At 43.5% G+C, this 12,446-nt stretch overlaps 1 protein-coding gene across 3 annotated transcripts in view; it reads right to left on the bottom strand.

Moving 5' to 3' along the window:
* Positions 1–5,492, bottom strand: part of SGK3 (serum/glucocorticoid regulated kinase family member 3) — a 96,472-nt gene extending 90,980 nt beyond the window's left edge. Inside the window, exon 1 of one of the 3 annotated variants that reach the window (XM_090040093.1) lies at positions 5,334–5,492. The gene's annotated coding sequence lies outside the window, so the exon portion shown is untranslated. The remainder of the gene's footprint in view (positions 1–5,333) is intronic. The other 2 variants (XM_090040091.1, XM_090040092.1) reach the window with 2 other exon arrangements.
* Between the last annotated feature and the right edge of the window lie 6,954 nt (positions 5,493–12,446).

Below are 12,446 nucleotides of genomic sequence, written 5' to 3'. Positions count from 1 at the left end.
ACTTAACAAAAAACTGCACAAAGCCTGCTTGTTTATTTCCTGGCTCTCTAAGCCAGAGATCCCTGTCCCACAATGATGCACAAAAATTAGACTTAGTGTCCCACGCCTGATAACTTTGCAATTACCCTTACCTATACAAAGCTTTCTTTGTTTGTCTTGGGTCTGTTCCACCTAGTCTCGGTTTAACAATCTGCTAAAGTGTTAAAAATATCCATATTAGTTAACTGTTTTAGAACAAGAAAGAGAGGAAGAAACTGAATGGAAATCAATTATGTGAACTGGAAGAGAGGACAACAGCATAGTAACATGCCCAAGAGCAAAGGTATATGTTGTGCCTGTTTCTCAGCTGAGGCCTACACAAGCTGATGTAGCACATAAGAGCCTGAACACTAGACTCCTAATATCCCTTGCATTATATTTCATAAAAATATTACGTTCCATTAGATTAGGCAACTTTTTGAAAACAGGAACAATTTTGCAATGCAATCTGGCTAAGTATACTATATTACTAGATTGTCTGAAACCACAAAGATAAATTGTGAAGTGCCAGAACAATAAAGCAGGCTACATTTTCATCTTTTCATAAGTCTTTACTCAACTGTCCTCACAACCCCTACCCCTAAACAAAAATACCACCATGAGTCATCCTCCACCACTACCACTTTTCTCTGTGGAGAAAGCAGACTTTTGCAACAGCCTAACAATATTATGAAGGTGGCAGGACAATGTAACACCTTTATAGACCAGCTCATTGGGAAGTATGACCTTTCATAGGCTATAGCCTAATTTGTCAAATGCTATGGCAAAGCAGGCTATAACCTCTAAAAGCTCATGCCTCTGAACAAGTTAATCTGCAAATGTGCTACCCTGCCCTGCCTTCTGCCCAACATCAAGCTAACAAAGCTACTTCTCTCTCTTTAATATCATATTAGTTGTAAATGGGGTGACAGTTTACCCCACACCTTTCTCCCAAGGCGAGTGTCTACACGTGCATTTTAATGTGTAGTAGATTTTTTTTACTGTGCATTAAATCATCTCATAAAAAACTGACATTATGCTAATGCACAGTAAGAGTCTACTGTGCATTGTCACTTAAAAAAGCATGCAAATACACATTAATTTAGTACCTCACACTGACAGTACTGAATTTAAAGTGCATTAGAAATGGTGTATTAATGCATGTGTAGATGTGCCCAAGTGGTAGAAAGTGGTCTATTTAGATAGTGGAAGAGAGGGGAAAAGTCACAAATTCTAGCTAAAATTGTATGTGATCAAGGGCCAAATCTAAAGATTTGGTGCTGCAATACAAAGCAGCCCATGTCCCCAAACTAGATGCCTAGGTTTTCTGCGTAGTACCCAAGGAAAAAAAAATATCAGGATTGCTGTTTTGAGAGGCCTGGAAAGCCATACAGACAGCTACCTAGACCTAGCCAGTAAGAAGAATTAGGCACAAAAGGGGTGGAGGGTGGGGGGGCAGGGTGCGCGCGCGCACTCCCAAAACTCAGGCACTAAGCCAAGCAGCTCTCTTGCCTCCATTCAAAGCCAGAAATCCCCTCCAGAGGATAGACATTTACCAGTATTCTTTCCCCAAAGAAAAACTGGGCAGGGCTCACTTCTAAGACACAGCTGGGAGGAGACATAGACCTAGTGGTTAGCGCATCTCTCCTTACCCAGCTTGAGTGCAGAAAGTTTTGAATCCCTTTATGCTAAGGAGGACTAGAACCCAGATCTCCCAGCCTGATCCTCCCATGCTAAACAAGGCAAGTATACTGCATTAATGGCAAGAGAATAAAATTACTAATTAAAAAAGGCCCATGCAGAATTTATTTATGCTCTGGGCTAAGTTTTGCTGTTTAACTAATAACATTCATGGTAGTCAAGATTTTAAATAAACTCATGGTTTCTGAGTGCCTTAACAGTGATGAACATCTGCCCTTAAAAGATGCCTTTTAAAGGCATCTCACAGTGAGAACAAAAAGGTCACAGAACACTTCCAAAAAGCTTAACCAGTGCTTTGTAGCATGAGTTCTGTACTCCATGTGCCGTCACCTGGTCTCATTTCACACACAGAACACTCTTAGATGTCAGAATTTCATGCAGCAATTGAGGATGCAGAACACCCCAAATCTTGCATGCAAAGCAAAATACCCAGCCAACAATCTGATCCACACAGACTCTTGCACTTAGAGACAAACCAAGGAGTGCCAGCGCAAGACCTGGCTGCAGGATCACTGATTATATTAAAAACTAGTATATAACAGGAAATAAAGGGTTGACAAGTTCTCTGATAAAAAGGATTCTGAATGTGAACTCTTAGCTCCGCTTAATATTCTTAAAGCTGCAGATAACATACATTTCCCATTGTAAGTCCTAGAACCTGAGGCAGACTGGAGTCATCAGGTTTCTTTCAATACATTTCACTTCATCATGCTATTTATTTTTACTATTGAATTTTTGCACATTTTTTTCTGAGTCAGATCAATTTTGGAAATTAGCCTTGGTACCTACAACATGGCAGAAACTGCATTTTAGAAGCTTCAAGTCACTATTTTAAAACACACAAACACCATCTCATCAAAAATTTCCTACTTGCAGAAAGACTAAAATAACACATTATCCCAACACCCTAAAATTTGAAATAAAACTGTTCCTTAAAATATTCAGTATTACAAGAGCACCTGGCACTAGATTTGACTAGCAGACTGACAAAATAATTTAGTCAGGTTTGAGTTTCTAAAGGACCCAAAGGAGTTTAGTGGGAGTTGAGCACCTAACTTCCTTAAAATATCCCTTTTTTAAAGAACAAGAATTAGAATTTAAGTAACTTAAAGTACTTTTTTAAAGTAAACTTTAGTTTAAAAGGTAATGGTGACCGTCTCTCTCTTAAGCTGTTGTACAGCATTTATATCTCATGGCAAGAGGGACCTGGGAAATAACAAGATACCAAAAAAGAGGCTTCTTTTGACTTCTGACTGGAATCTTAAATACTTTCCCAAGTTCAGGGCTTGGATGTAGCCAGTATGTCCTGGTATAGAATGCCAGCCTCTTTCACACTTCAGAAAGTAAGTTTTAGGTTTTTTAAAAAGGGGAGTCAGTCTCTAAATACAACTGTTATGGTTGTTGACATGATTCACATTTTCAGGTGGAGAATAACTGATGCGACATCAGTTTTTACTTGCAGGTTATGAAACAATATCTAAAATGGGTAAATCACTTTATTCACCTCAAATGCCCAATCAACTGGCATCAGAATGTTTATTTCATTGCTCAAATCAAGGAGCTGGAGGATTTTACTACATTGACAGGCACAACGTAATGAAAAATGGGCACACCTGGAGGAAGTCCACACTGCTCTACACCATGCCTCCCAGTAAAGCACAATTCAAAACCAAAGAGCAACTTCAAAACCCTTTAAGGAGCAATTTAATACCAAGAGCTCAGCGACAGAGACAAGTCTTGCCAAAGATAAACACAAGGAATCCAGAAAATCCCATGAACTTATTTGGACTCCAGCGAGGGAAGAGAGTCTAAACGTGCCAAAAGGTGAACAATCATCTTTTGAATACATGCACCGGCTATCATAAGAAATACTTTATGTGGATAAAGTGTGTTCAATTCCAAGCTCCACTACTCCCTGCCCCATATGACCCTTAGACAAAAGTTAACCTCAAAGGCTCCATTTGTTCTCTCACAAGGTCTAGACAAAAAGTCCCCTTTCCTACTTCAAATTTCTCCTTCCACATAAAGTGGAAAACTTCCCCCTCTCTTCTCTGTGCATCTGAGGTCTGGCACAGTGGGGTGAGGGAGGGCAATGGTATAGCTGGAAGGATGCAAATCCTTCTTGTATTCTAAAAGATGGAACACAGCCCCAAACCTCTGAAAGGAGGAGAGAGTAAGATAGAAGTCCACTGTTCTTTTAAAGCCACCAGAGAAAAACTTCAGTCCTTCTCAAGTGCTCTAAATTTAAATATAAAACCACTATCTACCTCTCAAATACCCATTGCTTTCACTAGGCACCTCTCTTATTTAGAAGATCAGCAGGTAGAACCAAAGTACTGTCAGTACCCTGCGAATCAGCAAGGCCAAATACTGGACAAACAGAAGAGAGATCTAGCAAGGTACCACACATAAACAGGAGAATATGAAGCCTAGAGGGAGGAAAGGATATCCTGAGCTTTGAAAAAAACAAACAAACCAGAATTTAGGCAACCCTCATGCTCTGATATATAACAACTACAAAAACTGCCTACTGTTCCACAAACAAAAATGCAACAAGCCCACCAACTGCATAGCTGGGATAAAGTTAGACAAGTTTTTTCAATGCAGGGTTGAAGAATGTCCTCCAGCCACCTCTGCACTGTGCGCCCATGGCTTCTCCTGCACCCAGGGCAAATCCAGGGTTTGGCAGTCTCATTTTAAAACAAGCTTTTGTTATTTGAAGCAATTTGAACAAGTTCACAACTCAATTCACCATTCAAATGCAATCAAGCTCAGGAAAAAACTGAGCCTAATAAGATTTCATTTCAAAGAAACATCCAAGAGGCACAGCCTCAATAATTTTTACATAAGACAAGGCAGAGCTGCACCTTATGCGCTGATTATCTACTCCAGTTTGTCTATATGTGAGTGTGTTATATAGATGGATACACACACACACACACACAGAGAGTCATATGTGTGTTGTACATACGTTTGTGTGTATCCATCTATCACACTCACATACAGAGGACTGTGTTGTATACACATGAGTATCCATCTGTGGAACATGATCCTGTCCGCATGAGTTATATAGCTAGATACCCACACAATTGCTGTATGTACGTGTGTGTATGATACAGATGGATACACACACGTGCCCATATGTACACCAGTCCTGTGTGTATGTCATATAGACGGCTACACACACGTGTGCAACACCGTCCTCTGTGTGGTAGACAGATGGGCGCACACGCACACACACCCCGCAGTCCTATCAAGAGCCAACACCCGCAGCCCCGGGCAGCCACCCCGCGATCCTGCCAGGTTAAAAAGCAACAACCAAGAAAGAAAGGAAGAAAAGAAAGAAGGAGCGAGCGAGCGAGCGAGCGATCCCAGCGCCCCGCCGGGCCCGCCCCAGGCAGCAGCGCGGCGCGGGCCGCTCCCGCGCGGAGCTCTGCCCCCGGCCGCTTCCAACCTGCTCCGAGCGGGCTCCTCCCGCCTCGGGGCCCGGCAGAGCCGCGCGGCGGGGCCGGCCGAGGGCAGCGGGACTACCCGCGCCTGCCCAGGGCGGGGGCTCCCGCGCTCTCCACTCCACTCCAGCCCGCCCGCGCCGCCCTGCCTCGCCGCACACTGACCCCTGCGAGCGCCCAACTCCGCCGCCGCCGCCGCCGCTGCCGAGGGCAGGAGCCGGCCCGCAGCGCGGCCGGAGCTGCCTGCCGGGGTCATCTGAGGACGCGCTGGGGCTGCATGTGACCCGGCGCGGGCGGAGCGGGGCTGGGCTGGGCTGGGAGAGCGGCGGAGGGGTGCCGCGGCCCCTAGCGCCCATCGGCCGCCACTGCAGGCGCCCCCGCCCCACGGCCGGTGTGGGAGCTGACGCCTTCGCTTCGCTTCCCTCCGGCAGCGGAGACCTGGCGCGAGGGGGTCGCCCCCCCGTCTCCCGGGGACTGCGAGCGCCTGCGAAGGGCCGTCGCTGAGTCGAGCCAGTCCAGCACAGCCCGGGCTGCCGCCCGCTGGGGACAGGGGGACGGACACGGGGAGAGACGCGCGGAGCCCCTGCTCTGCGCCCCGGGGAAGGCTCCCGCGCAAGGAGGGGCCACGGAGGCAGGGCCGAGTCAGCTTAGAAAAGAGACACTTGAGAGGGCACAGGGGCCGGGGTTAGGAAACATTAAAGGGCAGAAGAGAAAGGCCATGGGGATCGATCACACAAGAACTAGGGGTCACACAATGAAAGGAGCGGGCAGTTGCTTAACACTAAAAGGAGGGAGTCCTTCTCCACAGGCTCACATTCAAGCGTGGAAGGCGTTGCCACTAGGTGTGGGGGAAGCTGGCAGTGTAGCCAGATTCAGAAAGGGATGGGACACGTTCTTGGAGGAAAAGGGCATCAGTACCTATTGGGCAAGGGGTTATGGGGCTCAGCATCTGCATAGGACTTCCTGGACCTTAGATGCTGAAGGCTGCAAGGGGGAGGAAGACAAACACTGGTCATGCCCAGTTCTCTCTCCCTTCCAGCCTCCATCCACTCTGCTGCCATGTGACACAGGATACTAGGCAAGATGGACCTAGGGGCTGACCCAGTTCTCATGTTCCTAAAGCCAATATATTGATTATCCCAGTCTCAGTGTACATTCCTGTGTCTGGTCTCATCTGTGCCATGTCCACGCTGTAACATGGTTAAGGCTTTTATCCTGAGAAGGTTGGACAAGTTGCAGTTTGGGTCTGTCCTCCTACAAAGTGAGAGAACTGCTGGCCTTTGACAGGAAAGAAGAAATCAAGTCACCTGAAGCATGCAAAAGAAAGATGATCCAGGGAGGCCAATGTCCAATTACCGGTGTAGTAACCACCAAAAAATGAGCAAATTCAGTGTCAAAGAGAAATTTCTATAGAGACTTGCCACTTTACAGAGTCATTCTGGAGAAACGTAGAGATGCATGCTTGCCTTTATGAACCAGGTTACATATCAAGACCCTAGGTACGGTCACTTGCAATTCCAGTTGAGGCTCCCATTTGACTACCATGTCATAGAGGTGTGAACTCTTTTTAGATTATCAGGACTGATCCTCTCTTTTTTCATATATTATGATCCTTGCAAATAAATAAATGTAATTGAATTCAGATCATCTGTCACATACAGGCTAACTTATGCAATAACATGCATTGCTATTCATTTAAAACCTTTGTAGTTTTTCTTACTTTCTCAGAATAATCCTAATCCAGTAAAATAAATATCTGATAAACTAAAATGATTTGTTCTGAATAAAATAGCAGAAAACAATTATTTTTAACTGACTTCTTAATGTTTTTGAACACAAAATTAATCTGCTCTATAGAATGAGCTAGAATTTTTTTTAAAGGTTAGTTAAAGCTAATATTCATAGAATCATAGAGAAGTGCAGCTGGAAAGGACCTCCATAGGCTAAGCTGGGAAAAAGTTAAAGTTACAGAATATCAGGCCCTTTAGAAGCTTCTAGCTTTGCTTTTCCCTGTCACCCAACATTGTTATACTGTTTTACTATTGTGATTATAGCATATTTCCTCTTCTCCATAATCAGATTCCACTAGGACTGTTGTTCAATCACAGTTCAGAATGACTTTATGCACCAGCATGAAATCATTCTCACTTTGTAATGAATAGGAAAAAAAAACACAACTTGTTATCTTGGTTTTTGGTTCCTAAAAATATAGTGTTATTTTCTTTTGACCAATTTTATTTTTATTGGGTTTAGGCTTCTTATGAATATGAATACTACTTGTCCAATTATTACAAGACATACAATTGCTACTATAGCCAAGGTTTTCAAACATAGGTCCCTTGTGTTAGACACCTTACTAACCAGTACGTGCTTTTCACGTCCTTCAATAGTGCAGGGTACTTGCAGCTCCCACTAACATCACGGCACTTTAATTTGTGAGGAAAATTCAAGGCCATGTATTAGAGAGATGTCTAATTTGAAAAACCCATTTTCAGAGTCTAAAAGTCTCAATAGGAATCTAATTTTTCCTTAAGCATCTTTAGTTTGAGGACCTGGTTGAGGGTAAAGAACCTGGTATTATCTACAGACTCCCCGAAACAAAACTTTTCTCTTAAAATTGAAAAGCTGATCTCAGATCAGTGCCAGGCAGCATTCTGACCAAGAGTACATTTGCAATCACAGTTTGTGTGGACCCCAAAACTGACTAGCTGCCAAATTTCACTACCAGCATCCAGAATTGTCCCCTAGATATTGCCCTCCTCCCAGCCCCCAATCAATTTTTATTATAGCACAGTGGTTGACACCCTTTTTAACTCAGTACAACAAAGAAAAGAAAAAAAACAACAACAAGAAACGAACAAAATAACATTGCCTACCCTAAAAAGCTCAGTCATTTTAAGACATTGTAATAACAAGACACAGACTGTCTAACAAAATAAATCTGTGATAAAATACAATGTTTGGAAACTCCACAAGATAAGTTGCTGTTTAGAAGGAGCTGTGAGGTGGAAGGGGAATTTTGATACACAAGTGAGAAGCTGCTCCAGGCAAAAAGGTTGGCATAAGAGAAGTCCCAACACTGAACATCAGAAAAATGAAGGAAGCAGTTAGAGATAACTGAAGAGAGACAGGGTTTGAGAAAGAAGGCAGAAGTTTAGGTAGCAGCAGCATGAAAATTTGAGACAAGGAGCCTTAGCTTGATGCTTTTTTGTCCTCTGAACTAGCTGCCATTGGCCATTCAGTGGTCAAAGGCATAGTATTGTAGCTCTGTGTCCAGGGCTGCTATGCAGCACCTAAGGCAGTGCCAGCTCCCGCAATGCTTGCTGACCATAGTGGTACAATCAGCTGTTGCTGCAGCAATAGCTGCTTTTGCACCTCCTCAAAGGCAGCACTCAGGTGTGCTGCCCCAGTTATTCTCCCCTCCCTCCCCAGTTACACTGCTGAGTTTAGTAGAGACTGTTTTAATAAGATCAGTTTTTGCCCCTTCAGTTAAGCTGAGTAGTAAGGTCGGGAAGACATCTACTGCTGACTTTGGCTTATTTTCTTTTCTTCCAAGAAACTTTCTTGTAACTAACAGCATCTTTAGAATTCAAAACATACTTTCCTCTTTACGAGAATATATAGATGCTCACTATGAGAGCCCTAAACACAACAGCTACAATATACCTGTTATGTACTTCTAGATAAGAAACTGCTTGATGCAGATTTAATTGAACCTGGTACATTACCAGGGAAGATTTAGTTTGATGATACAGAATTTTTCCACAAAACATCTGGCCAGCTCTAGTAGCAAGCCAGTATACCCCAAAGTCTTTACACCAATGGATCTTTTGTATCCCATGGGAAATAAATTGGTTCTTTCAGATCAGTTTCCAATTAATGGCTTCATACCATATTTGGCACCCTTACTAGTATTTAGAAGAGTAACCAACAATTAATCTATATGAAGTGTGAAATGTAGTCTTATCCAGAGATTTTGTCCCTTCAGGTCAGATGGAGGCACATAAGGCAGTATAATATCTTGTATTGCTAATGCTTTCTGTTTCAGTTCCAAGGGCAAATAAATTATTTGAGTCTCTAGAGTGCTACTATGATTTTCCAGCAATAAACTTAGTCTAGTTCCCAAAGTAAATATTAGGGATGAAGTCAAATGGAAAACTGATTCCCATTACTTATTAGAGCTATTGTCATTGGATCTTTGCTGCCACTTATACACACTCATATGAAGCAATAAGGACAGAAGGAATGACTTGATTCTTTTCATCATGTGTGAAACCTGGAAATTATGCAGCTCAGCTGGCTTAAAGTAGTCCTGAGTTCTTAGATCTGCACTCTGGCCCTGTCATGGGAGTACTTCTGGGTGTACACATGGGATTATGCTAAAACAGCTAGAGTGCCTAATTTATAGGCTTTTGCATGCACTAAGTAGGAGCAAACAGGCAAAGTATGCATTTCCCTGAGGCACTCCACAGCTCACCAAAGGCTGTGCTCTGAGGGTCTCAGCTGGTGCTTTAGGCTGCAGGTGAATTTCATCCACGGTGAACACCATTAATTTTATCAGTTTCCAGTAGACAGCATGATCTTTTCTTACTCAGTCAACACACATTTTAGGACCAACAAGTTATCTTTTTACACTAACATTCCACTGTGAGGACATACATACTCAAGTTCCTAATACTTTATTATGGGCAAAGTAGCACTAATAAAACTATAAAAATCCATTACTGGTAGGTTGTAATCTTGCTTCTGTTTGCTTTCAGTTTATTTGCTTTGTTTGTTCAGAAGACTGAACATTTTTATGGCAGACTTGTTTTTGTGTTTTCTAATGCATATCCTTGATATTTGCAGACAAGTTTCCTGCTTTAGATACACATACCCTAGGTCAATGTCTAAACACTTAAAATCCTTACCCCAGCAGGGAAACCACACAGTACTTAACACTTGATCTCTCTCCTATTAGATCTTGTCTGTTTTTATTTATGGTTTGCAGGTGAGGACAGTACATCTAGGACTATTTTGTTACCCCTAAATCACAGCCAAACCCATGGACATAAGTGGGAAAGTTGTACATAAACCTTAAGATGGAATAGAGCATTTATGCAGCAAGAGAACAACTGAATTTGTTTATTTGCTATCTGATTTTCATGGAAAGACCATCTTTAGGATAGCCACTCTGTCTTTCTCCAGTTCTTCCTTTGTGTTCCTCCATGTCTTGTTCCCTACAGACATTTCCCCCACTACCTGAAAAGTTCTATTTTCACACGTTTCCCACATGACATGGCAATTGACCAGTAGTTAGGCCAAAATTTCAGCGGAATATCCGAAAAGGTACAGACAATAATTAGCAGTCCAAATCCTATTCAGTCTTTGGAGGAAAGAAAACAAAAATCCCGCTCTAGAAACATTACTATTATTTTTTTTTGCAACATCTCAGTAAAATCAATACTGTTTCAGTATCTACATGCTCAACCCCCACCCCCCCGTACTGGTTACAATCACTTTATGTATTTTTGCAGCCAAAAGGCCTGGAAACTTTTAAAGATATGTGGCGAAAGGAGTGGGGGAAAGACTGGGAGATGGAACCCAAACAAAACAAAAAAGCCCATAGAAGACACCAACCTAGGTTAGATTTTACAAAATGCAACCAAGATCTGAATGTCATAAACAGACACACATCTAAGCTTTCAAACACCACAGGAATAGGTCCAGACAACTGTTAAGGGGTTTTGTTAACTTACAGCCCATAAAAAATTTGTGATAAGGTAAGGCAATTAGACACTATAGCAAACAGGTAAAAGAAACTTTTTATATGTCTGGTTATTTCAAATTATGAAGTCCAGAAATAGAAGATCTGCCAGCTATACAGCTTTCTACAGGTCTGTAACCACCAACCCCTAGAGAATCTGCTGTTTGTGGCCAGCTGGGCATTTAAAGACCCCCTCCAGACATGTTTACCTAAATTGCTACACTTCTGGCAGCTGCTCCTCTCTCAACACCAGCTGTGTCCTTTAAATTTCATAAACATAAGGGCTGGAAGGGACCTCAGAAGATCATCAAGTCCAGCCCCCCGCCCAAAGGGCAGGAAGTCAGCTGGGGTCCTAGGATCCCAGCAAGATAAGCATTCACTTTGCTCTTGAAGGTGTTCAATGTAGGTGCTTGAACCACCTCTGATGGCAGGCTATTCCAGACCTTGGGGGCTTGGACAGTAACAAAATGCTTCCTTATGTCCAGCCTGAAATGGTTTTGTAGTAGTTCATGACCGTTTGACCTCGTCATCCCTTGGGGCGCTCTGGTGAACAAACGTTCCCCCAGATCCTGGTGGTCACCCCTGATAAACTTATAGGTGGCCATCAGATCACCCCTGAGCCTGCACTTTTCCAGGCTGAAGAGCCCCATGGCTCTCAGCCTGTCATTGTAAGTTCTGTTTTGCTGACCTCTGATCATGCGCGTGGCTCTTCTCTGGGCTCTCTCAAGCTTCTCCACAACCTTTTTGAATTGTGGAGCCCAAAACTGGACACAGTACTCCAGCTGCGGCCTCACAAAGGCCAAGTACAAGGGGAGAATGACGTCCTGAGATTTGCTCGAGAAGCGTCTATGGATGCAAGCCAGCATTTTGGTCACTTTAGTAGCTGCAGCATCGCATTGCAGGCTCATGTTCATCTTGTGGTCAATGATGACCCCCAAGTTTCTTTCTTCCATAGTGCTAGCCAGTGTAGCACTGCCAAGCCTATAAGGATGCTGCAGGTTTTTCTTCCCAGGTGGAGAACCTTGCATTTTTCAGTATTAAACACCATCAGGTTCTTGTCCGCCCATTTGCTGAGCCTGTCCAGGTCAGCCTGGATCACCTACCTATCTTCTGGTGTGGATGCTTTCCCCCAAAGTTTGGTGTCATCAGAGAATTTGGCCAGTCCGCTTCTGACTCCAATGTCCACATCATTAATGAAGATGTTGAACGATATGGGTCCAAGGACAGAGCCTTGAGGGACCCCACTGGTCACAGGGCACCACGATGAGTGACTGCCATCAATTACAACCCTCTGGGTCCAACCACAGAGCCAATTTCACAGCCAGCGGATTGTGGTGGAGCCAAGGCCACAACTGGCCAGTTTGGCCAAGAGGTGATCATGGGATACCAGATTGAAGGCTTTTTTGAAGTCAAGATATATGACATCAATCTCTTGTCCCTTGTCCAGGTGATAGGTCACCTGGTCATAGAAGGAAATGAGATAGGTCAAGCAAGACCTACCCACAACAAACCCGGGCTGTCTATCCCTTAAG

This window comes from Crocodylus siamensis, chromosome 3 (genome assembly GCF_052110815.1).
Source record: "Crocodylus siamensis isolate JL-2025a chromosome 3, ASM5211081v1, whole genome shotgun sequence".
Lineage (NCBI taxonomy): Eukaryota > Metazoa > Chordata > Crocodylia > Crocodylidae > Crocodylus > Crocodylus siamensis.
Note: the sequence above shows the minus strand (reverse complement) of the source record. Positions and strands in the feature narration are given on the sequence as shown.